At 36.1% G+C, this 27,408-nt stretch overlaps 1 protein-coding gene across 3 annotated transcripts in view; it reads left to right on the forward strand.

Annotated features, from left to right (window-relative positions):
* Positions 1–27,408, forward strand: part of SIPA1L2 (signal induced proliferation associated 1 like 2) — a 127,299-nt gene that overhangs the window by 13,194 nt on the left and 86,697 nt on the right. For all 3 annotated transcript variants that reach the window (XM_058836085.1, XM_058836086.1, XM_058836087.1), the window contains exon 2: positions 13,187–13,259. The gene's annotated coding sequence lies outside the window, so the exon portion shown is untranslated. The remainder of the gene's footprint in view (positions 1–13,186; positions 13,260–27,408) is intronic.

A 27,408-nucleotide genomic window follows, 5' to 3' on the forward strand; every position in this document is an offset into this window, starting at 1 on the left:
TATGCCATCAATATATTGAATGCTTTTGCAGAAAGGTTTTGTCTCATGTAGAATCAGGGGTTTCTCTCTTATTTTAACATCTTGACTGAAACATACAGTTAGTATGTATACTCTGGAAGTTGTTCATAAATTTAATGATAACTCTGCTATCCTTGACAGAAATAGCTTCACCTCTCTTCTATGTGACTGCTGTAGCCACTGGTATGTTTTAATGTCTTTGTAACCAAAGATGAACAATTTGTAGAACTTCTACACTACGAGTACATGGAGGAACTAAGTTAATAAAGATGCCCTTATCTTATTAGAAGAGTTGATAACACTCATTTAAGAGGCTTGAAGGTGTAAGGCAATGTTTTCTGGGAAGTTAATAACAACAATTTCTCTCTATAAACTGATAGACTGTAGAATAGGTGGATATTTTTGCTTTCAAGGTGCTCTTGAGCTCCTGAGCTCTTGGAGTGAGGTGACTAATTGAATGAAAACAGATGGGAAATATGAAACTATTAATTGTGAATACCTTAACTTATACAAAATGCTCTCAATTTTTGCTAGATTAAAATAATTGTTCATCTGAAAGAAAATAAATCAAGTTTCTTCATTATCTGTTGAGCACTAGATTAAATTAATTTAGATGGTGGTTTTGGATTTGTTTTCCTTGTATCCAAAGAATCCCATTCAGTTCTTTCTTGACTGTTCTTTGATAATTACAGATGGGAGTGCAGCTCTGTATTTTATGATCATTGATATTTTGAATAGAATATTTTTGAATTTGGGATTTAAATTAAGCAAACATCAAGATTGCTTTGTATGTCTTTTCCCTATATTTTTTTCCGCAAGACTAATTTTCCACTATAATATTGTGAGTGATTTATAACAAAATGATGGCCTGTTTCTATAGTAGTCCACAAGTGAGTAATTACTCTGAATGCCTTAACCTTATGGCCTTCACAGAACAAAAAAATGTGTCTGAAACTTAATGCTGTCTTTTGTGACAGAGGGATTTACGAGAAGAAATGAAAAACTTGCAAAGTGAGTCTCTCTTTGTACAGAACTGTCACTGCCCTGCTTGGCTGATACAGATTCTTTTCAGCTGTCACTTTCAGTACAAAGGGGACAAAGCCTGTGCCTGGACCTACTCCCACTGCCTTAGTCTGATTTTTATCTAAAGCAGAGTCTAATGCCTGCAAAATTATTGACCATTTGTCCCATCAGAGTGCCAAGGTCTAGAATCCTGACCTTTCTGTGTTTTCTAAGTTCATGGTCAGTCTCTAAAGTATGTTTGTTTCAATAATTAATACTAGATACTATTTTTCTCTTGTGGCATGGGATAAAAAAATTGTCAGGTGAAAATATTCTGCTCTCTTCATATCCAAAGTATATTAGATGGTCTCCTATGTTCTTTTTTGTTTGTTTGTTTCTTTTTGTCTATACTTCTTAAAGGTAGATTAACTTGAAAATACTTCAGTTTTCTGCAAAAAGCAGTTGTTTACCTGAATTTTCTTAAAAGTGTGAGTTGCTTAAAAATCTTATAGATGGTAATCACAATTGAAACAAGAAATACTATCCCTTAGTGGAAGGGGGAAGACGTGCTGGGTGATATTTAGGATATTTGTGATAGAGGCAAAGTGTGTATACTGCAACTGAACAGTTGTCTTGAGCATGAAAAGAAATAAAGCAAAACGAAGTGAATGGCTTGGGCATGTATGTTTGGGTGCCTGTGCACACATCTGAAATGTACAAAGAGAAATTAGACATAACTATGAGTGGCTGTTTCATTGTCTATTCCAAGTGGGCAAAAGCAGCAAAACTCTCAGGTCTGAAAAGTCTGAAACACAGCACTGGTAAGACTTTTGTGGTTGATCTTGGATTTATAAGTCAGCAGAACGAGATATTTTATCATTGGTCTGTGTTGTTTATGATTTAGATTTTTTTTTTTTTTTTAAATTGCTAGAATGGTAGAAATGTTGTACTGTTTGGCTGTAGGTTTTTATTACTCTTTCATTTTATTGCAGTTTTTAGCAAGAAATAAATCTTACAACCTTAATGGGTAAAAATTTTTATATACATATATATATATAATATATACATACACACACACTATATATATATATATATATATATAATTTTTATTGAGATAAAATTGTGTGGTGGCAAACTCAGTTTTGAAATATGTTGTAGATCACTGTTTTACTCCAGTCTTCTTCCTAGGAGAAGGTCTTAGAGTAGAAGGTTTTATCTTGGTTTAGTTTTGATTCAATGGCTGAGATAAAGGATATGTTTCTATAACTGCAACAGCCGTGAAAGTTTGTCTCAAGTTAGGTTAGATTCCTCTGATTTACTGATTTTTTTTTAACAAGATCAAAAGCCTGTGCCCACATCATAGCAGACCAATGTGCTGGATGAATAAGGGAGACTTGGTTTTGAGGCAGAATATGTAGCATGGACTGGTGCCAAAGCTGTGCTCAACTTTTGCTAGGTAGCAGAATGCACAAAGGTCTTTCTCAAATTAGATATCTGTACATTTGGGTATAAAAGATACTAAGAAACTTGGTGTGTTTTTGGGTCCCAGTCAAGGTACATAGCATTCATTATTTTAATTTGTATTCTCTACTATGCATTGGCTAGGAGTTTGAACCTCAAATGAGAGCTACTATAATTAATGTTTTGGGAAAAAAAAAATTAAAATTTGTGTCTTAAAAAACAGACATTGAGAGAATGAGTTGCTCTTCTCATATAAATTTATTTTCTTTTACAGAAAACTTAATTTGAATATATTGCTATTATCCGAATGTAGGCTCCTAGTTTTATATTTTCATTTATTTTGCTGTTCTTAAATAAATATGTCCAAAATCTGCTTACTGTTGGTTTACTTAGATGTAGATTAGGTATAAAATATTAATGTACATTCATCTCTGAATCATGTTGAAATCTGTTAAATCTTAACTGGTGGATTTTAAGTTAAGAGTGTAAATGCCTTTTTTAACACTGTTTTTATTGCTTTGATCTTACATCTAAGCCATGTAATTGTGTGTAGAAATATGGGGATTTGTCTTCTGGCCAACTTTTTTTTGTTGTTGTTCACTGCTGTCATAGGTGGCTATTACTCTGGTTGCTCAAATACTGAGTATCTGTAACTACTCAACAGTTGAGGGCATCTATGTAGGTTCAGAAGCAGATGGCCTTTTTAAATGCATAAACCCAGGATCTGTCCTACTGAAGGAGAAAAAACTACTGTGTGTGTCACATGGAGAAGTGAAAATGCTATCTCTGCTAATTATTCAATAATTTAGATGTGTTGTAATTTTTTTTCTTCTCTCCAGGCACTAAAATCTAAAAAAATCCCTGAAAAACACTGCTTTCACATATTTCTGGTACAGCAAACAAAGCCGGTTCTTAGCAATTTTTTGTTTTACAGGAGGCATGCTATTATCTGTGCCTCTCCTCATCTCTCTTCCCGTGCAGTAGTGCCTTTGGGAGGCTTCTAGTTTGATTGGCAGGCTTGCAAATTTAGGCATGTCTGAAATACAAACTGTGTTTTTTGTTCAGAACCATACAAACTGTGCCATATTTGAAATTACTCACTGAAGTCTCATCTGCAAGAGCAATGACCTTAAGAATTTAAGCTGGAAAATTTGTGCAGTCAAAAGTCTCTGGTGATTTTTTATTTTTTTGTAATAGAAGAGAAAAAGTATCTGTCAAACATAAATGGAAAAGGAATCAAAATGAGGTAATCCTGACCAGAGACTAAGCTCTAGTTTTAAGCTAGGTTTGGTTTTGCCATTCAGTAAAGAGCAAAGGTCTGGGAAACAGCAGTAGAGGTGGTAAGTGTAATTGCCCACGTTTGAAATGCTTTGTGAAGGAGACTTCTCTGCACCAATATCAGGGAGATGGGGATGGAGAGGAAGAGAAACAAAACAAAACAAAAAACCCCAACCAAAACCAACAACCTCTCCTGCCCGCTACAGGTTATATCAATTAATTATTTAGTAACAGTTCAGGAACTTTGGATGAGTGAAAGGGTGGTGAACAAAATTTTTTTTATTTTTTTGGTCAGGCAAACAGAGTATACCCTACCTAGTCTGTACTGTGGGTATATTGGACTCCCGTTGCAATGGGAATCTAAAATTTAAAGAAAATGTTTCCTTAGTCAAAAGTAATCAAAGAAGAATTAATTTATAATTTTTTAGAACATGTAAAAATCTGTGGTCCCATTCCAACTTCCCAAAAATATTTATTCAAATAGAAGTTGTTATATAAAATTTACACTGTAATGGGCTTCCATTTTTTTTAATATGAGGCAGCTACCACATCCTGAAACATCTGGTATTACAGCCTTCAAAAAACCATGTTTTTTCCACTTCACTTAATGGCTGAAATGATTTTAATTTAATGGCAAACTGTTTTAAAGACTTCTGTGACATTAGAATAAACACGTACCCAAAAATCTGTCACCAAATCCTGTTCATTTGTGAATATAGATGAATGTTATTTGGGATGCTGGAAGTTTTGGGCTTCTTCCAAATTAGGCCCTCTTGACCTAAGAGGGATAATGTTCTTGTTACAGTATGTTATAGTGTACATACACAAGCTCAGGTCTTGGTAGAACTTGAAAGAATCTCTGTTAATTCTTTCTCTTCTTTTGTGTATTTGCCGTGTATATTCCTCTTCATTTTGCGTTGTGTGTCTTTAATCTGGCCTTAAACACCACATAAAGAGTTTTGACTATAAAAAGCAATGGTAGTAAACTATGAGACTCATGTTCTTGGAATTAATTTGATGACCAGTTATAGTATTTTTGCCTCTGACATTCTGAGGGAACTGAGAGACATTCAAATGCAGTTCTGCGCATTGCCAATCTTTTCAGTGTTGTTTCAGTTAAGGTAAGAAGGAGGACTCCGGAATATTTAGTATGATTTTCAGTCAAATGCGTAAATTCCATGTATAAGGAAAATACTATGAGACTATAACTGAATGAAAAATTAATTTCAAAATTCTACAAGCTACTTGGTTTACATTACTGGATATTTCAGAAGGAGGGCTGGATGAAATGTTCAAGATCTTGATTTATGTTACAAATCTAATTTTGTTCCCTGCATTTCAAGAGGGATGTTGAGAAAGACGCTGAAGAGCACCAAGAAGGGTTAGAAGGCCCTTGCTTGGAGCAAACAAGCTGGCAGGAGAAGCTGGCAGAGCTAGGCTTGCCCACTCTGACAAAGCAGCAGCTACTGAGTGACCTAAGGGGTATCCCATAGCTGCTTGAGGGTAGTTCCAAAAAACGATGGAGATGAATTTTTTCCACTGTCCCCAGATTGGCCACAAGCTCTGATGTGGTGTGTTTGGGTCAGACGTGGGGAAGAACGCTGCCAGGAGGCCAGTGCAGGCCCAGAGCACGCTGCCTGGAGATGCGGCGGAATTTTCCATCCTTGGAGGTCTTGAGGGCTCAGTAAGACCCAGCCATGCCTGACCATTTCCAGTGTTGGTGAGAGTCCTGCTCTGAGCGGAACACTGGACTGCATGACTTCCAGAAGTGTTGCTCAGCCACTCCAAAACTTAAACTAATTAGGTTTTTGTTCATCCTTCAGCCCTTTTCCTTTATTACCTCATTCTGAAATGACTGTGGCTCATATGTGTGTTTGAAAAAGCAAGTGACACTGTCAAAAAGCATATTCTACAAACATTAAGGCATTTATAAATTATATTCACAAAACTCTAATTTTTGAGAGAAAATAATAATAAAAAAATACCTCTCCACTGATTGTATTTGAAAATCATCTTACTTTTCATGCTTGATGAAAACAGCTGATAAAGAAATGCTTTGGTTTTTTCCATAGTACTTAATATCTTGCTTTCTACTCAAAAATGACAAAAAGTATTTTTTCCACCCCAGACAAATGTCAATGATAAATAAAATATGAAGCAGACCCATAGAAGCAATATAAATAAGTATTCATCTTGTTTCTGTGAATAGCATTTACAACACTGATTTAGTTACAGGGTTTTTTCACACCCATTTTACGACTTGTAATTTTTGTATATCTTTCCTGCTTTTGAGCTGTTGCCATAAGTCAGTTGCCATGTTCCACTTATCTTTAATTAAAATAGTCAGGTGCTACCTCATCATCCAGTTGATTTTTTTTTAAATCCGCTTTTTTGTGGATAAAGTCAATAACTTCTGCCTTGTTTAGTAACTTCAGTTCCAGGCTGATAATGTTTCTTTATAGTTAATATTTTCAGCATACTTATTTTCATGAGGTTTCTAATTTTTTGTGATCAGGTGGTATCAAAAGTACTGCAAATGTCTTACTGCTGTACTCTGAAAATGCAGGGAAGTGCCCCTGTCTCTTTCATTGTGAGGTGTGGTACTCAGCTTTGCTGTGGTTATACCAGACTACTCACATTTAAGCCCTTTATCTCTTCCGTGATGAAGTCTGGCATAATACAAAGTTAAAATTAAAACAAACAAAACAAACAAACACCAGACAACCAAAAAGAAAAAAAAAAAGGATATTAGGGCTAAATGTTGAGCTATTCTTGAAAATAGCTATACTATTTAATTTCTCTCATCTATTGTATTTTCTATAATTTGTGGTCCAAACGTGATATTTGGTAGTGCCAGGATGGATATTGTTTCGTGCTTTCTTTGTGATCTTGGTTATTACATGCTTTTGCTGTGCTGTCAAAATGAGGTATTGCAAAGAGAGAAAACGATGCCTGGAGCTGAACATGGTTTCATAGGAGAAAAATAAAGGTGGGAATGAAGATGGTGTTCACATTATGTTTGTGGATAGCAGTGTGTGGAGTGTCATGTTGAAAATATTAATGATAAAGATTAAGCTCTATGTTTATTACCTTTTATTAAAGATACTTACATTCCATAATAATTGCAGATTTTTTGCAAGTGAAAAGACATCTGTGGAAATGATGGGCATTGTAGGGTGTTCATTTCTGACAAAACAATTTTGATTTAAAGCACAGATCCTTTCCCAGTTAAAAAGCCAGTTCAAAAGATAAAGCTATCTCAAACTTACCTTTCCTGTTTTCATAATAAAGAATGTTCTTTACTTGGGGTTATATTCTAAATGTGATAGAACTCTTCCAGGTCTGAGCAGGGTTAGTTGATTTTTTTGTTATATTCAGGATGAAGCTATAGTTGCATTTGAGTGTATGTAAGAAAATTCTGATGGCCTAAGGATAGATCTGTTTATGCTGTTACTTATATTAGAGAGTGTGTCAGTAGTGTACATTTACTGTTCACCTTATGTGTTTCTTAGCAAGTGCTCTTTGTTATTTTTCTCAGAGAAATCCAAAATTGCAGGTTCTATAAACAATTCTTCTCAGCAGTCAATCTGAGACTTAAGCAGACAAAAGATGAATGGATATTGCTTTTCAAATTAGTGCTGCTGTGTAATTAATTGTACTTAATTAGCAAATCTTTCTTTAAGTATCCACAGTGCAGTGATGTAATTCGTTTTCCCAGGTAGCTGATCACAAAGTATGGAAAGCTGCTTTTAAAAAACTCCAAGTAATTGCATGTTTCACTGGAAGTGCTTTGATTGAAACAGTGGTGATTAGTATCAATCTGTCTTGGCCCATCCAATCCTTCCAGCTGGCTTTCTGTTGCTTTAAGATATGAAACGGGTGTTTGGGCAGTGTGCTCTCTGATAAATTAATGTTGTTCCCTGTGCTGCTCAGCTAGAACAGTTTGGAAGTGCATCCACTGGGAAGGCATCCCTCCTTTGCTGCCTGAACAGGGACTGGTATGTAGAATTAGGAACAATGTTCACTCTGATGGGGAAATGTCTTTTATCTGATTTGTAGCTGGTGAGTTTCAGCCAGCCTGGATCAAATAAGATGTCCCTTCCACAGACAGGCAAATACAACCTTGTGTTAATAGTTTTATATTTTATATAGTTTTATATTGTGACAGCATTTGTGATAGGTGTGCTGTGATATTATGTAATGAAGTTCTCCTCATTTCCTTTTGAACTGGGTGATGTGTGGCCTACAACATGATTAGTGCCCTCATGTGCTTGACTTCTTTTAGAATTTGAATTTTCCACACACCACTGGGCAATAGAGAATTACAGATCTTAGAGAGATGAATGTAATTCCTACTGTGATGGATGTTGGTGTTTCTGAAACTGAAAAACAAGTGTAAAAACGGAGATGCCACGCATCTTGAACCAACACAAGTTATTTTTCATTGTCGTTGTCGCTTTGGTTTAGAATATCCAGTTCAAGAAGAATCTGTTACTGGGGAATTCCATTTTGAGTTTGAAATTGACGTTGTAATGGTTGCGGGCACCATTGGTATTAAAATCAACTACCTTGTCAAATAAGGGAGGAGTTTGGTATTGTTGTTTGTGTTGTTTTGGAGTATGAATTTTATTTTTTCTTGGTCAATCTGGAACATTGATCTCTACACATTTATCTGGGCAGCAAAAAATTAGGAAAGAGCTTACAGATTTAGAAGGAAAACCCAGTTTACAAGTCAACGTGTAAAATAATTGTGGTGTCCAAAGCCAGGGATTTTACAAGTTTTGTAGCAATGGTTATTGTAGATCTTTGTTTTGTTTCACAGTAAAGCATGCTTCTACTTCCTTAACCTTATTGTTTTCTATTTCTCAGTCTGTATTTCAAAAAGAAGCAGCATGTTTTCTCCCTGAAATGAAGAATTAAAATAGATTTCTTGTATGAAACACCTGCACAGTAGGAAGTGAAACAGAACTTTTTAGCTCTCACTGTTTTATGGCAAGATTTCTGTTCCCTTTCCTTCCTGTAAACAAAAGGAGACACTTAGAGAGTGGGAAATAAGCTATTTACAGGATATTTTCTATATGAAAGGAAGGAAAAGCCTTTACAGAGATCAGTCTATTGTGTTGGGAATATGGAAAGTTATATGGAGTTAAATTGAGTTTAGTGCTTGCAGAGGAAATGCATGTCAAAATACACGTTATCACTTCAGTCTTGACCCTATAAATTGCTGGATGCCCCCATTTAGTTGCTGAAATCAAAGCAGGACCTAGGACATGGAGTGCTGTGGTTTGATCCCAAATCCTTTGTGTAACCTGTGGTCACTGTAAGAACTAGATCAGAGAGCGACTACACTAAGAGCTTATGCAGTATGGCTTTTATTTATAAACAAGTGGTTTTGATACTTGTACTTCTAGATAGATGTTCAAGTTACTTTTGCACATCTGTTTTTCATCTGTCTCTTTGAAATACGATTGTCTCTGCTCGACAAGTGTTATAATTGGATTGTTCATGGAAGTAATGGTTTCCAATGTACTTGTAGAGTGTATATATTTTCAAAGTTCTGCTTCGCATATGAAATATATTAACTACAATTCTGGTGTGAACAAGACAGTCTTATTCTTGCCTGTGTTAAAAAATTAATTTCTTTGAATAGCTATTCGATTTTCATTTACCTTCTGTAGCACCAGCAAGAGTCTTTATCACCAGTAAGAATTGTGGATGAGGTATTTAACTCTAAACTCTGCCTAAGCATTATGGAATAATACAGCTTTCTTGAAACTTTGGGTGTATGAGATGATAGGACTGATGATAGCTTTGCCAATAAAATTGAGCAGGTAGAGAAAAATCTTGTCATTAGCTGTATCACTTTTATCTGCAGTTCTTGTACTTAAGTCATACTTGAAAATGGAAATTCATTGTAGCAGTTTTTGTAATTTCTTTTGCTCCATATATTAAGTTCAGGATTCCTAGTACTTGAATATCATGAAAAGGCAGTTTTAAGTATGGGAAAGAAGAAAGTAAAGAATCTTGTGTGCTTAATAGATACTGATCTCCTTTTTTGTAAAAAGGGTACTTAAATAAAACAAGCTTTAATTGCAGTATTAGCTGTTAAAGAAATGATGGGGTTGTTTATCTTGCATGATGGATTCAGTTCCTCACACAGAAATTCTAATGTCTCGGTGTTCCTGGGTATGTGCATCTGTGTTTGTAAAAGGCAGCTGAGAGTGGTGTATCTTTTGGCATGTCTTGGTGAAAGGAGAGTGTGCCCTGTCTTTGTCCCAGCAGAAGAAAAATAATGATTCCTTTGCTGCCTGTATTTGGGGTTGTGTTTTTCTAGGATAGAATTGTCAGTCTGCTGGTTTGCTTTCTCTCTGTAGTTTTCTAATTCTTTGTTCAAGACAGGGCATTACCAAAAGGGCTACTGCAGTCATGAACAAGACTTGGTCGAGGTGTAGAGGAGAGTGTAAAGTTTCTCCCTGAAAGTTTGGAGTGTTGAAGACAAAAATGTCAATAGCTTCCCACAATCTAGAACAAATGACTTGACAAGGTGTTAGCTAGCTTTTTGGGATTTATTTTTTTCCTTGGGTATCCCATCAAAGATACAGCTCCTGCATTGTAAATTGAGTGTGTCCAGGGTACATCAGACTTACTGGGTAGATTGACTGTGTCAGGTTGATATTCTGGACGTACTGAACTTGCTGTGGAGATGACCTTGGCAGTAACCCTCTGTACAGTGTTTTGGAGTACTAAGAAGCTGCTTGGAACTAGGCTTTCCTGAGGATGATGCATCTTTGCCCATTTTTCTGGAATCAATTTCTTCTAAATAGACAAAACTTTTTGGGTATAGAAAGAAAACTTGTCCAGGGAAAATGAGAGATCTTGTACCGATATTATTCTATCTTTCTGCTTTTCCTACAACAACAAAATAGGAATAGAAAATATTAAAAGATTGGGACATAAATAATACATATATTCATGCAGAAAAATAGTTTCCTTGTAGTTGAAAATGAGGTGCAGTATATGGTAGGCCACAGTTACGAATGTCTTACTTTTTGCCAAACAGGGCTACTAAGAAGGATTGACTTTCCCATGCAGGAATTATTTCTACCTGCCTTTCAGGTATCTTTCGATGTGAACTCTTCTTTGCCTTGTCTTTGGCCAACTTGACTTCCTTAGTGACAACTCCTGTAGAAACAAGGTACTGGTTTTGAATTGCAGTGGACATTCACATAAAGGTTAAGACACCAACAAATAAAATCCATTTTTATTCCATCCTGGAGAATAAAGCAACCCAGATGTGACTCCATGAGCAGTAAAACATGAGATGCCCAGGACAAACAGATCTGTGATAGTCACCTAATGCACTGCAATTTTAGGATGTCCAGTACTATATAACTTTTGAAGTTCATGAAAGAAAATAGGCATCATTATCTCTGATTTGTGATTTCTTACTTTATGTGAGTTTAAAGGAACATACATTACTCGAAATTTTATGAGCTTTATAAATGTAGGGGCAAGATGTTATAAAGAAAACTTTTGACTACTGGTGAGATAATAAATTAGTTTTGGACTATATAACATTCTATTTCTTCTCAATTCTTAAATTCCTGATTCAGTGTTCTGTATAAGAACTTCGGATTAAAGAAAAAAATTAGTACGTGGACAAGGCCTAGTGTTTTCCCATTTGGCTGCCTCACAAAAGAGCAACATAATCCTCTAAATCCTACTTTACTCTGAGGATCAATTGATTCCACTTTCTGCTCCCATAAGCAGACAATTTAAAAATTGTCTTTGAGACAGATATTTTAAAGCTTGCTTTTCCAGTGATTTGAATATAAGATTAGTTTGGTTTTTTTGTGAGAACGACAATGCTAATAATTATAATATTCTCATAACCTTATTTATAGAAGGAAACATATTTATATATGGAAGCAGTTTCTGTTGGAAAATGGACCAGATTCCATAGCCTAAGATTCTAAGAAACAATTCTAAGAAAAATTGTTTTCCATTTTTGCAGTTGCTTTCTTCTCATGATTTTACTTTTGGCTTTCAGTATTTACTATGGCTTTAGTTTCAAATTTTACTGGAGTGAGTTTTATGTGTGAAATTTATCTTCATCAGATGTAATTTTTAGGTTAGGAATGAAGAATTTCTGTTTAATATCATGGGGGTTTTTAATTGCGTCTTCTGTTGGCAAACAGATTAGTTACCTCATCATACTGGTCAGCTCAACTACTGATAGAGTTTAGGGCTTTTTTTAGCTCTCCCATGAAAACTGCACTGGCCAAGGTGTTTGCTCAAATTTTGGATTGTAACTACACCAGGAGTTGGGTTTCTAGATTTTTTTTTTTGGCTAGTGAGAGCATATTGATGAAGGTAGACTTACGTGGTTGCCTAATTTTGTCTAGACCTAGAACGAGGAACTGTCCTGCATTCCATCTGCATAGGCTTTTTGTTTGTTTATGTTACTGGTGTCTATAATACCTAGATATGCAACTGACGTAGGATTTTGAGGCTTTGTGTTCTTTTCCATTGTATGCACTATTCTTTAAAATACCTATTAGAATTATTTTTGTCCTTATGGTGGTGATTTAGTACAGGAAATAACATCTGTTCCTGCTCTGTGTGTGTGTTCTTTTTCCTTTCTTTCCGTATGAATATAACATTGTGTATTTTCAAGCCAGATTTTACCGTCTGAGGTCATGGTAAAACAAATTCCTTTTGAAACTTTGCTAGCTCAGATATAAAATAGCCAAATTGCCTTGCTGGTACTTGATAGTTTTAATATTTATCTCTCTCTAATGTTGATCAGACAGACCTAGCTAAAGTATTTTTATTTTGCATATGCTTTTATTTACCTTCATTCAGAAGCAAATATCAAATTGTCAAATGTAAATTTTGCAGTGTTAGATGCTTTCTTGGCTGTGAGTTGTCCCACAGAATCCCAGAGCCTTTTGGCTCTACTCGCTACTCTTTTCTCTCAAAACATTTTATGGAACTTCATGACTTTTTCTCATCCTTGTAATTGAAAATATTATTATGCTACTTGCTTTTTACAGTACAGTCGTAGGGATAGCTGTGGACCCTTTATCATAACCTTGGAAACAGAGCCATAATGGAACAGTCTGTTGGTTCAGCACCTTCTGGCTCATGACCTTTTGCCTTATAAATGCTTTTTTTCCAGTTATTGCCAGGAGCTTGCTAAGATGACACCTTTAAATTCTCTGTTGCAACAAATACATATGAAACTGTGCTGATTTTTAGTGCCAGGGAGTTGTTCTTGATATTTTATTTGCATGTAGAAATGACTTGATTTTCATTTTACACTAGCGTTTATTTCAGGTTTGTTTTTTTACTTACCCCTTAATATCGTAAGGGGACGTGTTCACCTAAAACCAAAAACAATAAACCTTTCTCATTTGACTTGCAGGTATCTCCATTTTGTTGATATCAGAAAAGAAGTGACTGAAGTTGGCATCCTTTGTGAACCCTTCTAGTCAAAGGTAAGCGTAATTTCTAACTGGTGGCAAATATGGTTTTGCTATGTTTGTAGTACTACTATGTTTGTTGTACTACCCTGCCTTTCAAATAAAAAGGCAGCTATGCTGCTGTCTTTCTTGATGTTGACATCTCACACACTGTATTTCCTTGGGATACCTAAAGCACCCTCAAAAACCCTAACATAACTTGTATGGCTTGGTGTACAAATGAATAAAGAATCACAGAATGCTTTGGGTAGGAAGGGACCTTTAAGATCATCTCATTCCAACCTCGCTGTCATAGGCAGGACGTTTTCCAGTAGCTCCATTCAACCTGGTATTTCACAACTTCTCAGGATGACCTGTTCCAGTGTTTCACCACCCTCACAATAAGGAATTTCTTCTTAGTATCCAATCTAGACCTGCCCTCTTTTGATTTGGAGCCATCTCCCCTTGTCCCATCACTGCATGTCCTTGTAGAAAGTCCCTCTCTGGCACTCCTGTAACCCCCTTTGCCTACTGAAAGGCTGCTACAAGATGTCCCCTATCTTCAGACTGAACAAAACCTGTCTTCACAGGAAGCTCAGCCTATTTTTTTGAATCTGTAACTTGGCAGATTGCCTCTCATTAACGTTGAACGGTATGGTACAATCAATATTATAGAGCTGTTATTGTACAGAAGGATTATTGTGTTCTGTAATGCATTAGATAAGTCAAATATAAAATCAGTGTTTTGGTGATTTGGAAATTCTTAGCTTGGTTGTCTTCTGGAGAAGAGCTACTATGACCAGAAATAAACACTTTGTAAGTTCTAATTTAGCTACTTGTAGACAATCCCTCCAATTGCCAAAAATCATGACATATAGATGTTTTCTGCACCAGGAATTGGGAGCTGCAGTTACCATTCTATGCCTCCTATCTCTACAAACTCCTTGATCTAGTTCAACTGGATTGGTTTTAATTATAGGGGTATGGCTCAGGCTTAGAAATACTTCATGTTGGCTGAACACAATCTGTCATCTGAAGACATTCAGCATAGTAGTTATCTGTTTCTATCATATTTCTGAAAGCAATAAAACTTCTAACTTCTTTTCAAACTACATATTGTTTCAAGGACAAAAAAGATTCTGAAACAAGAATTTTAAAAAAAATTATCTTAAATTTATTATGTGTTCAGAGATTTGTATGAAGTAAGATAACTGCTTTTTGTCAACCTATTCAAAGAATCATCGATTTAGGGCAGTCTGAATAATTGATCCTCCTTGCCATGCTTGCCATATGCTTTGATGCAGGAGGAGAGATTGAGCTTTGTGTCCAGCCACCTGAGCCCCTCAGCCCTTCATGTGCTACAGCAGTTAAACTAGGTGGATGCTCAATAGCGATGTTGTTGTTTATCAGATTTTAAGTGGCTCCCTTTGCTCACATCAGGTTAATAGGTTTTTTTCCCCTTCTCGTCTGAGACTCCATTTCTTCAATAAATGGTCAGTTCTGTAATACAGAATAAGATCACAGGACTCCTATGTTACTGAGCTTGATGAAGCTCTGCTTTATTAATGGCAGAGTAGAACATATCTGAAAATCTTATCTACTACTTTTCATATAGACAATGTGCTTTTGCTTTGGAAATAGACTGAGAGGACAATACTGTAGCATATTTTGCATTGTGTGTTGTCAATAATATCTTCATTTGAATAATGCTAATGTAGTAAAAGAGAACACAAGTATTTCTAGTCTAAAATTGTGTGCTAACCACTTCTAGTATTGCACTTGCTTTATCTTTTGACTGTACAGTTAACCAATGCATAGTAGATGTTCAAAGAAATCTGGAAGAAGCTGAAAGATATATATTGTATATTATGCCCACTTTCTATGGTTTAGAGTAGTAGTAGGTGTTATATATAATAATGCTCCAAAAAGAATGATGGTTATAGATGTCTAATCTTTAATAAATTGCATTGCTTTTCTTTCATGATTTGAAAAGTATTTAATACAAGGAATATTGCTGTTTAAGATGGGAGAAGACACTTATGGTGTGCTCACCCCTGAACTAAATACACATTGATTTTTTTTTTTCTTTGGGTTTCAATAATCCTGAAAAAACATTTATGTCAAAATAATTCTTTTGATGTAGTTTACAGTTATGGTAGCCGTGGTACTGATTAGCAGGTTTGATAATCCTGACTTTGAAATATGTAATTTTGTAGACTATAAAAGTTTATTTGCTCTTTCTTATCATAAGTACAGATATAGGAAGATAAGAGGGAAATTATTTTAGTTGTAGAAAACTGATAGCAGCTTTATCTCCAAAGTTAAATAGTCAATCATGTATTAAAGAATGGTAACACTAAAAAGTAAAAGGTTTGAAATTTCTTTTTCAGACGTATTCTAAAATTGGTTACACAAAACCGAATGTTTGAAAAGTGTTTACAATTTCAATTATTTTAAAAGGAATCTGAATTACTTACATGAGGTTGTTCAGCTGTTGCAACTGCATGGCTGCCTACATTACACTGCAGATGTACTGTTAAGGCAGAGGAACAGATAATGAAATTGGAGGCTGTAGAATATATGCATGTCAGATTCAAGTGATAAACTTATCACATTTGCTGAAGTCATCATCAACTTTGTGGGTGATGTTTTCATTGGGAGGAATATATGATGTAGATGTAGAATCAGTAAACCTAAATACAGCATTTAGTCTTAGCTTTGCATCCAGAGGCATGTTTCCTTTTCGTAATAATAAATAAATTTAAAACTAAACCTGTCCCTCTTCGCCTCCAGTTACTGATAGGCTGAACTACTAGCTACTGAGACTTCAATAATTTTATAGATGTTTAATAATTTTATAATTAAACATTATGATTTATTAATTAATAATTAATTTATAGATATTTAAGAATATCTAATAATTTTGATAGATATTTCATAGGGACACGTGTATCTAGGACAACCAATCCGATCCTATAGTTTGGTATTTTGGAAGTCTTTTTGTGCTCTGGGAATAACCTGGTGTCTAAAGGCTTTATGTATTTATGTGAGTTAATGAAAAACATCATCTGTTGACAGTTTGTGTATGTTGAGAGTTGTGATATGGGCGTGGATAGAACCATGTAGTTTGGGCATAAACATATCATTTATTCAGAAACCAATGCAAACAAAAATGTATAGCAGTAAATTTGATCTGATAATATATGTATGGCATGATACAACTTTTTCACAGAAAATGTGGTGTGCATTTGGTGCAAAGAAAATTTTTTTCAGAAGCTGAACTATATTAAACATATCACAGAACTGCTGAACTAGAGAGGTCCCTCTTGAGATCACATAGTCAACCATCCCTGCACAAGGTCAAGGCCAGTTGGATTTTAAATATCTTCGAGTGTAGAAAGTCCACAACCTGTTCTCTTGTCTGACTTTCACAGTCAAAGAGTATTTTCCTATGTTTAGGTGGAGTTTCATACGTTTCCTGTCTTGCTTCCCTCTTCCCTGACACTGAACACTCATGAGGAGAGTCTGGCTCCCTTTCATGCCCCCAGTTAGGCACTGGTGAGATCCCTTCTGAGCTTTCTCTTCTTCAGGATGAACAGCCCCAGCCCCCTCAGCCATTCCTCACGTGAAAGATGCTTCAGTCCCTCAGTCATTTTAGTGGTGCTTCCCTGGATTTGCTCCTGTAGTTCCATGTCATTCTTGTATTGGGGGAATACAGAACACAATACTCCAGATGTGATGAGGGATTGATGATGGAATTTTAGCTCTAACCTGTAAGTGAAAAATAACTATTTTGCCGTTTTTGTCAATAGCAATGTAATATATTCAGTAATTCACTATGGTGTTTGATGTCTCAAATACACCTTTTCAGTCTCCAAATTGTTATCCTTTATTTCCTCTGCAAGAAGAATTAGGATATTCTTAGTGTGGTGAGCCAGAACTAAAATAAGGACACCTAACCCCCAACGCTTAGGTATAAATAAAATATAAAACTGCTTTATATTTCAAGGCACATGTGCCTCAGTTTTGGAATGGCCCATAGTCTTAATAGTTCTATCACCTGCCACCTGAGTAGAAAGGTCTTAGGGTAAGTCAACCAATGTTTTTCTTAAAAGTTACTGGGTCACATACTACAAAATACAAGTAATGCTATGGGGTTGTTTGTTTTGTGTTCAACAAATCATACCAATCTGCAGAGCTGGTCTTCCCAGTCTGGTTCCCTTCTGACTGCCATAAATCTGGCAGGACTGATCAGTTCAGGGAGAGGGCTGTTTAGATTCCTAAAGGCAGTGAGCCAAAAAAATATCTGTTCTATGTTGTATCTCTCTGCCCTGTGCTACACAAAGTCTGCGGTTCTAGAAAGATTTATTAGTTTGTTTGGATCTTTCCATTTATCTTACTGGAGCTTGGAAAGAAGTAAGACTCTCTCACCTCTTCAAATGCTGTATCACTCTAAGTAATAAAGAAATAACAGTAAGAAGCACAAGTTGACTACTTGTGAAAGCATTAGTGAGGTCCTCCAAAATAAAAGTCAAGGTAAAATAACAGGCATGTTAATAAAATGGAAGAGCTTAGTAATGTGCATTTTGGGTTAGCTGTTTTGGAGAGGGAATAAGAGGGTAAAAAGGGAATATTGGCAGGTTGGGTAGGATAGTTAGGATCAAGAACTGGAGAGTGATGAGTCTTAGAAGGAAAAGAAACAGCTAATTAAAAAAAAATTGGGAGAAGCTAGTATTAAACTTTCTTTCCCTAGCCCTCAGCAAAAGTAGTGTTTATTTTCTCTTTGAGGAAGAGGCTGATGTGCCACTGGTGCTGACTAAACAGATGTAAGAAAAAATAACCAATGCCTTAATAAACAAATACAAATAATTTTTATTTTGAAAAAAAGTTCTTGGGAGGGAGGGGGGGAAGAAAGGATGCACACCAGCCTGATTCCTTAATTAATGTAATCTAATTTATTTTAGTAAAACGATGTGTGTATTATTGTTTTATAAAAAGTGAAGGATTACAGTAAATTATCTTAATTGAAATCCTTTGTTTCTGGCTTGTGCAGAAAAAGATTTATAATAAAATATTTTAAATAATTAAGAATTAACATGAATGCTTTTGAAGATAAACTGCAGAATGGGTCAAAAACATGTCCTTTGAGCTTGTTTCTTGTTAGTAGTAGAACTCTGCAGGATGTGTGAGAAAGTTGGAAAAAAGAGTTATGCGTATGTGAAGGAGGGACTTCTCAGAGAAAATTGGAGAAACAGAACATGAACAACATGGCAAATGAAAAAATGAAAAAAATAATCAAGAATTTGGAAACGGTTCAGGGAGAGCCAGAACCATTCTGGAATTAGAGCTGGTGCAGGATGTGAAGGGCAACCAAAGACCTATTGCAAGTACATAAGGAGTAGAAGGATGCTAAGGAAAACGTGGGCCCACTGATGTTGGGGTAGGGGATCTGGTGACAACAGACAGAGAAAAGGCTGAAGTGTTCAACAGTTTTCACTACAGTTTTCACTTCAGTCTTTGCTAGTAAGACTGGAATCCCAGACAGTGTGGAGCAAGGAAGACTTACCCTCAGTGGAGGGTGATGAAATTAAGGGATATTTGAACAAACAAAGCATAAAGAAGTCCATGGGACTTGGTAGAATACACCCATGAATACTGATGGAGCTGACTGATGTTGGGGTGAGGGCACTCTGGATTTTCTTCAAAAGGTCATGCAGTTTGGAGAGGCTCCTGAAGATGGGAGGAAAGTCTATGTCTGTGGAGAGTCTGGGGAAGTACAGATAGATAAGCCTTGCTTGTACATGTGAAGGTGATAGAGCAAGTGATCCTGGAAAGTATTTCTAGATGCATAAAGGATGAGAATATGACTGGGAGTAGTAAGCATGAATTGAAGCATGGAAAATCCTACTTAACCCACCTTTTATGATGAAATAGCTGGCTTGGTGGATGAGGGGATATGGCCTTGATAGATGGACAGTGAGATAACCTGAAAGCTGTCTGAACTGCCAGATTTAGAGGGTTTGTGATCACAGCAGCACTAGCTCCAGTGGAAGGCCAGTGGTGCACCCCAGGGACTGACACTGCGTTCAACACTGCTTAATGTCTTTGTTCAGTGACCCTGTTGCTGGGACTGGGCACACCTTCAGCAAGTTTCCTGAGGATACAAAACCAAGAGGAATGTTTGATATCCCAGGTTGTTGGGCTGCCATCCAGAGGGACCTCGATGAAATGAAGAGTGGGCAGAGGAGAACATTCCTACTTTGTAAAATGACAATGCCAATTCCTGCAGCTGGGGAGAAATGACCCCAAGAGCTGGCACGTACTGGAGGTCAGCCATCTGCAAACAGCACTGCAGAAAAGGACTTGGGGATTTGGGAGGACAGCAAGCAGAACACAAGCCAGCAAAGTGTCCTTGTGGCAGCACTGGTGAGGCCACACCTGGAATGCTGCATGCAGTTCTGGGTTTCCCGGTATGAGAGAGATAAGGACATATTGGAGAACATCCAGTGCAGGGCACAAAGAAGGTTAAGGGACTGGAGCATTTTTCATGCAGTCAGATGCTGAGTGAGATGGAACTGTTTGGCCTAGAGAAGGCTCAGGAGGATCTCATCAGTCTGTAGATTCTTGGAGGGAGGGTGAAAAGAGGATTGAACCAGGCTTTTTTCAGTGATGCCGAGGACAAGAGGCCATGAGTGTAATTTGAAGTACATTAAATTCCATCTGAACATAAAAAAAGGCTTCTATGAGGGTGCTTGCACTCTGGAACTGTTTTACAGGAGAGGTTGTGAATTCTGCATCCTTGAAGATATTTAAAACCTGACTGGACATGGCCATGAGCAGCTAATCTTACCTTACTGCAAATATAAGGTAGTGAAATGGATGGAAAGAAATCATGCTTTAAAAATAAATTAAAAAGAAAAACATTATTCCTGAAATTTCTTTAGGCTTTTTGGTCATATTTAATCTATCTGACCCAGTTAGAGCAGGGGGGTTGGGTTAGAAAATCTCCAGTGGTCCCTTCCAAACTCAAAGACTCTGTGTGATTCTGAGAACACAAGGGAAAGGGAAGAAACTGATGTGTATTTTGTGAGCAGAAAAAAAGCTAGAACGTATTGATAAATTCCATTAATTAAAAGATTAAGTCAAGGTCACCTGCAGCTCTTTCTTAATCAAGTTGTAGGGAAAATGCTCAGGTCGTTGATTCCTTGGCTAGTGAGCTTAGGTAGCAGGGCAATAGACATCAGAATATTTTTCAGGCTCAGTTAATTAGGAGGGGAAAAGATTTAATGAGGTTTTAGAACCGTTTTTCAGGGTCAAAATTGATTGTCTAAGAAGTCTGTGAGAGCTTTGAATTTTGTGAAACTAGCTGTGCTGTAATATTTTTTACCCTGTCTGTGCAAGGTCTAAGTTTTTGCATTCAGTAAATTTTAGTCTTAAAATATCGATAATATGTTACAGATGACCTCTTGTTATATTTGATCTTCTCTTGGGTAGCCTGTCACATCCACTCCTATTGAAAAAAATGCAGACAGCTTAAAATAATCTCTTGCAGGCTGACCTGGTCTGCTTATTAACCAACACACTCTGAGCCCTGTCTGTTTGCAAAGTTGAGGGGGGAGGAGGGGGCAAGAGGCGAGGAAGCATCTAGTTTCAGAAATAGAAACTCCACAAGTACTCTAATTATCTTTTTTGGTTCTCTAAAAAGCTATTCATTTGCTGTGAATATCATTCAAATAATTCATAGTTCTTAGCTGTCAGGCTTTTTTTTTTTTTTTCTTTTGTTTTGCCATCTCACTCCTGTCATTTAACCTAGTAACCTGATTTGCTGCCTTGTCAAATTCTTCCATGTGAATGGAGTGTGTACTTCGTCTTGCATGGCAGCCTGTGAGGAGAGGGAAGGAGGAATACAAACTTTTCCCAGATCCTCCACTTCATCTAGTGTCTGCTTGTGTACAGTTCTTCTGTTTTATCTTACTGCAAATACGAGGTGGTGAAATGGATGGAAAGAAATCCTATTTTAAAAATAAATAAAAAAGAAAAACATTATTCCTGAAATTTCTTTAGGTTTTTTGGTCATATTTAAGACCAGTGAAATTAACTGCTTTGGACAGTTCAGGAATGGTAGGGCTACATGCTGTCAAATGCTGGAGATCAAACTCCACTGCAACAACAAAATTTTCTCCAAAACATAAACTAAATTTGTATGCATTTTTTGAAATGGCTGATTCTAATGGAGATGAGAACACATATTTCCATTTTGTGTACTGTTTGTTAAACATATATGCTAACTCCTTAGAAGAAAGGAGAAGTTTAGACATGTCATAAGTATGTGACATCCTTCCTTTTCTCATATGTCTCTTGGAGATTATAGAAAAGTGATCTTTGTTATTGTAAATTATGATAATAGTTAATTACGTTTGGTTGACTGACAGATTAGACTATTTCTACTTCGCCTTTTTTTATTTTTCTGTTGGCTCCAAATCACCATTCACAGATATTTACTTAATTTCTCTTACTTGGGGATTGATGTTATTGCTGTATCATTTTTAGAAACCAGATACAAAGAATGAGGCTTTGATTTTTGGCTCTATTTTCATCTTTCCATAAAGTAGGATTTATTTTTTTTTAAGAACAGAATGTTTAAAAATTTCTTCCTGTGTGTTTTTGAAATTTAGGATACACCTGTAAATAGATTTCTTTGGGGTTTTTTTTTGCCTATTTTGTTCTCTTTGGGAAATCTTGTTTTTAGAATTTTGAAGTTTGGAGTGGGCTGCCGGTTTAATTCAAAACTATTTTCTAAGGACAGATAAACTGAGGGCATAGTCCAGCCCTTTTGCTTTATATATACTAATTATTAGATAATAATTGGCAGTTGGTAGCTTTGTCTGAGCAGGAGAAAGAGTGTGGATTATATGACACCTGAACGCATTTTGACTAACTTTGTCTCCAGGACAGACAGAATTTACAGTACTTTTGGATTTAGTAAGGTAAAATTAGGTTCTCTCCTACTTTGCTTTTGATGTACTTTGACTTAGAAACAGCGTTCCTAAATGAGAAATAAGTGATTGAAATACTTTGTTTTTATCAAATGGGTTAGTTTGCAACCATGATAGATTTCAGGTTAATGTAGTATGATATTACTAGATGAAGTAGGAAAGAAATTTACTCTATCATAGGATTATGACCACTAAAAGGAGTTGTTGGGATTGACATTTTGCGTTGATAAAAAGTTTTTTTTTTGGTTTTTTTTTTTTTTTTGTGCTAGCAGAATGTCTCTTTAAAGAAGTAATTGTGAAAATGTAGAAATTGACAAACTGCATACTGAAATTATGTTGTAGTTGGGAAGTGTGTTTAATCAGGATGATTTTTGCCTTGAACCTCCATGTGTGTATTCCTGTTGCCCTTGTATTTTTTTGTTACTAAGTTCACACAGGAAACAAAAATTCTCCATTGTTTTAGGTGTCTGTGTGTACTATGAGGTTGTATGCATAGCTTCTAGAACTGTGTACTAAAGCAATTATTTCATTGTTGGAAGCTTTGGGTTTCCTGGTCCCTCATCTCTTTTCTATGCAAATATCAAAGTGAAGTGGATAATGTAGTTTTAATGCTTCACTCCTCTGGTTGATTTGAAATTATTTAGGGGTTTGTTCTTTCATCTTTTACTGTAGTGCTGAGTGGAAAAAATCTTAACTGGGTTATTTATTTGTTTGTTTGTTTGTTTATCTTTCTTTTGTGAGAAAAATCAGTTTCTCATTCTAACCCCTTGGTGCTGGCCATATGATCAATGGATGGGTGATGAGGTGGAAGGAAGATTTTCCCCACTTTCTTCCAACTCTGTGTCTCAAATGTTAATACACATCTTAGGTTTTCTGTGTGACAGATTTAGTTGTTCTTACTCCTCTTGTTGACTTCTAAGTGTCAGCTTGGACTAGAATACACTTTCTTCCTCTTTTCAGCCCTTGATAACCATGCTGATTTGCACGCAGACAGCAACCCCCATTTTTCAGATTCAGTTGTTGCCACCTTGATGCTTTGTCCTTTTTATATGGTGTATATCCTTGAAGTGTTCAGCCCAGAAACTGCCCAGCTATGTTGGGTATACTGCTCAGTGGAGATTTTACTAAAACCTCTTCTTTATTTGTCTTCTCTAGGTAGCAGAAGCAGAGCTAAGCACAGTGTAAACACTGTAAAGGATGTTTCTCTATTTATGTTTAAATTACAGAATGTTGTCAAATTTCCTTGTTTCATAGCACTGGAAAGACACAGGCTCTGGAAAAAGGCCTTAGTGGTATCCCATACCCTCTCTGCAGGTTGTCTCTATGATCATTGGGGGTGAGTGGCTGGGGTTTTTTCAAGCACTTTTAGTTTGTGCCACCTTATAAAAAATGTCTTTACAAAAGCAGGGTAGAAGAGTCTGCATGTGTTCTGTGGATGAATCTTTGTAGTATATCATTCATACTTGCTATATTCTGTAGCATGGTACCTTCTTTATTCAATTGTTATAAAATATGCTTGTTAATTGAATCAGAATATGTCTGGTTTTGATACTGATTCATGTTTTAAAAAATATTTCAATTTACCACATATGTGGTCTGTCAAGTGGAATTCATTCCTTCTCTGGAAGCAAACATTTCCAGTGAAGTGCCTCCTACATGTCCATTGCCCAGACTCAGGATCTGCTTCTCTTGTCTTGTCTATAATTATTAGATGTTGATCATAGGCTAGAGCTGTGAAGTTTTTTAGTTTTTGTTTTCCTATTACGTGAATGATTTAGTTCTAAGTATTTCTGTATTTGGTGAGAGTGGAGGATGCAAACTTTCCTCTAGATGCCTTCCCACTTCATACTAGCCTGTTGCTTGGTAGTTTCAGTATTTCACTGGCACATTGGTTGTTGAGGTTCCATTTTGTAAATCCACTAAGATTAATTCTACTAAGATTTAATTTACTTTCCAGTATTAAATAGAGACGTGAGAGCTTATTTCTTACCGGAATCAAAATGATATTGCAACAAAACAGGAACACATAGCTTAAAATGTTACTTAGAAGGCAAGCTGTATACTGAACAAATTGTACTCATTTTTTAATTAATAAAATAACCTTCTTTCTAAAAACAAAAATCAAACAGCCCTCTTCCCAAAAAAGCAAACCAACCAACCCACAAACAAAAAGACCCAACACAAAACCCTATCAGTACCAAAACAAATCAAACTCAAATTTATATCCTTCTCCAAGTATTTCAGGGTAGGAAGATGTTTGCTGTGTTATACTGTGTAGCAATATTAGATAATTTTTTCTGTATTTGTAGTTTGGTTCTACAGTTTCCACAAAGCTTCTTTTCTCCAGTGGACTCAGAATTTTTATGTTAATGTGTACTCTTTCCCCAGTTACTTCACACTGGCACTGGGGTTCTGGAGAGTTCAATGGAAATAATGCCTGTCTTGTTTAGCTTAAGCACAATATGCTACTATAGCAGTTTCACCCAACTTTTTTTTTTATGTGCAAAGCAGTTTGCATCATTCATTGAATCCCATCTCATTTGAAAGTAGAGTCATTGTGTATGTAGGAACAATTAATTGAATATCAGCAAATTGAATTCAGTTTTCATGTGTTTGTTTTATAACGTGCTTTTTTCTAACTTAGTTACAAATGTTGCTGGTATCTGCTTGAAAAACTGGGTTTATTAAAACTGATTTAAAATTAAGAGATTCAGCAAATACTCCTAAGACTTATAACTTGTTTGAGAACCAAGTGTAAAAAGAACTCGTACATTGACATTCTTTCTCCAGCCTTTGTTGGGAGTAGGGGGAGGCATAGTGACAAAGGATGAGGAAAAAGCTGAGTTACTCAGTGCCTTCTTTGCCTCAGTCTTTAATAGCAAGACCAGGTGTTCTTTGGTACCCTGAAGAGCAGGGTGAATCTTGAAGACATAGATGGGGAGCAGAATGAAGCCCCTGGAATCTAACGGAAAATGGTCACACAGTTTTGCAGGAAGATGTGGCAAAGTAATCTGGCATTTTCATTTCAGCTTCAAGATGGGTTCTGCCATTCATGAAATACTTTGATCAAGGGCAGGTATTTCTTGTATCCCTGATACAAGTGTTTTTGATTTTTTTCCTCTTACATGTTGCCTTTGTTGGAGTTTTTTCATGGCTTTGATATGTATCTTTGAAGTTTTTAAGTAGCAACCTGTATTTAAACTCAAATATTCATTTAACACTTTCAAGTAGCTTTAATGAGTTTATGAGGATATTTATTAATTAGGTTTTTTAAAGCAAAGGCTATATAATTCTGTTCTATTTCCTCTAAAAATAATAGCTGAAAAATGAGAAATATTACTAAAAAATAATTCTAGTTTCAAAAAGTATGATATAGGACCACAATGGCTACTATATATTCTGTTTTCCTTTGTAGGGCCTTGTCTTAGTTTATCTATACTAAAAATACATAATTTGTGATCTTTAGTATCTTATTTGTTTACTTATTTTTGTAATTGACAGGGTTGATGACAGAGTAGTTTCTGAAGGATTTTGTTCGTTGGAATCTTCTCCAGGCTATTGTTTGAACTAGATAATTTACTGACATTAAGAACATATTGAAGTACATATTTGTTTTGCCTTGGTTTTGACAGGAGGTGGAGGAATGGATTATCACCTAAGAGTAACACATGGTATTAACTGTTGAATGTAGGTACAGACCCTTCTTATTCAGAGGAAAAGAAGCATTTGAAGAGTCATACAGCATAGTGAGCATGTAAAAAGGAGTCCCATAGCTTTCCTGGGAAGGATAAAGGAGACCGAGGTAACTAATACAGGTACTGTTGTACAGTGTCTCAACTGACTGACTTGGATACCAAAAAGATGTGTCCTGGGAGAAAAAGGATTGATGATACTTTAGGAAGATACTAAGGAGGAGGAAAAATATTGAGATAAAGGAAGTGACAGTAGAGGAGTAATAGTAATATCAAAGATGACGAAATATTCAGAGGGAATGAGTAGTAAAATGGCAGAATTACATAGAATCCAAAGTGAGTATTTCTGGATAAGGCTACAGCCAAGACATGCTTTTAAAGTCAGATGAACTTAAATGCTGTGTTGGAAAGCTGGACTTTTGTCAGACTGATAGACCTTGGAAAGGACAAAGAAAAGGATATTTATGAAAGAGGAAGAAATGGGCTTTGATGAAGACAATGATATAGGATGTTTATTTTCCTTTTTATGATAATTTAGGAGTTTGAACATGCTAGGACCAAACAGATCACTCCTTGATAACAGACGATTTTGAACAGGGGTTTGGATTCCGGGTGGTTTTATCAGTCAGTGAGAAGAAACCAATTGTTTGGGGTGGAAACAAAGAAGGTGCAGTGGGAGCTTTTGAGTGGTGGTTGGCAAAGCTGCTGGCTTTTTCCATCTCTGTAAGTGCTTACAAATTCAATTAAGGGTTGATAACAACCCTTACCATCTAAACTTTGCCTAGCATCATAGTTTACTTTATTGGCCTGGTTTCATTCTGCCTAGCTATGCCTGAATAAGGGTTATCTGTGAGCACCATCATTCCAATCCAAAGGGTGTCATGAGCCTAACACATATTCACTTGTCTTGTTTGTACTCCTTGAATGGAGGATGATATGCATATGGATTGAGATGGAAAATACTGCATTAACTGGGTAGGATTTGGTGAATGCATGGTGCCAAGTATATGGAAATAGAGAAAAGAGGAAGTGAAGAAGCACAATGGATTAAATACGGAACCGCATCATGAGAGGCAAGGAATTCCTGGTGTTATCCACCAAACATGGCATGCAGATGTACACTATCTTTGAATGGAAAGAAAACTATACCCATACTATTTGTTTTTGAGATATAAATATGCATTTAAAAAAACCTTCCCACTGAAATGCGGACAGCCTGGGTAATGGTGCTATGTGCTGAAATACAATTCATGAGACTTTGGCATTGGGTTCTTTCGCTCAAGAATTGACATTTTTTTTATCCTCATGTACATTTATTGAGTTTAAAAAAGCTAGCTGGGTAGATTCTGTAGAACATTATTTAAAACCAGTCACGTTATAAATTGCCCTAGGTAAGGATATTTTTCTTAAAGGATCATACATAATGTTGACATGAATAGCTGAGACCCTTTGTAAGCAATTCATAATTTGTTGACAAATATGCAGTCAGTTATAAAG

Source organism: Poecile atricapillus, chromosome 3 (genome assembly GCF_030490865.1).
Source record: "Poecile atricapillus isolate bPoeAtr1 chromosome 3, bPoeAtr1.hap1, whole genome shotgun sequence".
Lineage (NCBI taxonomy): Eukaryota > Metazoa > Chordata > Aves > Passeriformes > Paridae > Poecile > Poecile atricapillus.